The sequence below is a fragment of the Rhagoletis pomonella genome, unplaced genomic scaffold, assembly GCF_013731165.1.
Source record: "Rhagoletis pomonella isolate Grant_MI unplaced genomic scaffold, Rhpom_1.0 Rhpom_scaffold_00017, whole genome shotgun sequence".
Classification (NCBI taxonomy): Eukaryota; Metazoa; Arthropoda; class Insecta; order Diptera; family Tephritidae; genus Rhagoletis; species Rhagoletis pomonella.
In genome coordinates this window covers 4,494,809-4,495,504 of record NW_023458571.1, presented here as the reverse complement: position 1 = coordinate 4,495,504, position 696 = coordinate 4,494,809, and positions in this window count along the sequence as shown.

Here is a 696-nt window from a genome sequence, read left to right as displayed (position 1 = left end):
AGAATCGGACCACTATAACATATAGCTCCCATACAACTGATTGTTCATATATGACATTTTTCGTTATAACTTCTCCATTTATGCAGCTACGAACATGAAATTTTGCAGTACTTGCACCCATTATCAACAGAATACTTACAGTGAAAATTACAAAGATCGGGTCACTATAACCTATAGCTCCCATACAACTGATTGTTCAGATATAAAATTTTTCGTTATAACTCCTCCATTTATATAGCTAGGAACATGAAATTCCGCACTGTTTTCAATAATTATCAACAGAAAACTTACAGTGAAAATTAAAAAGATCGGGTAACTATAACCTATAGCTCCCATACAACTGATTGTTCAGATATGAGATTTTTCGTTATAATTCATCCATTTATGTAACTAGGACCATGAAATTTCGCACCATTTTCACTCATCATTAACAGAATACTTACAGTGAAAATAACAAGGATCGGATGACTACAACATATATCTTCCATACATCTGATTGTTCAGATATGGGATTTTACTGTAAAACTTCTTTATTTGAACAGCTAAAACCGATAAATTTCGTAAGATATTTTATAAATAATAATACAAAGTCTACTGAGAAAATCATCAAAATCTATGCTGTATAAGCTTTATCTCCTATAGCACTGATTGTTCAGATACCAGTTTTTGCCATATATCTCCTTTATGTAGGAAACT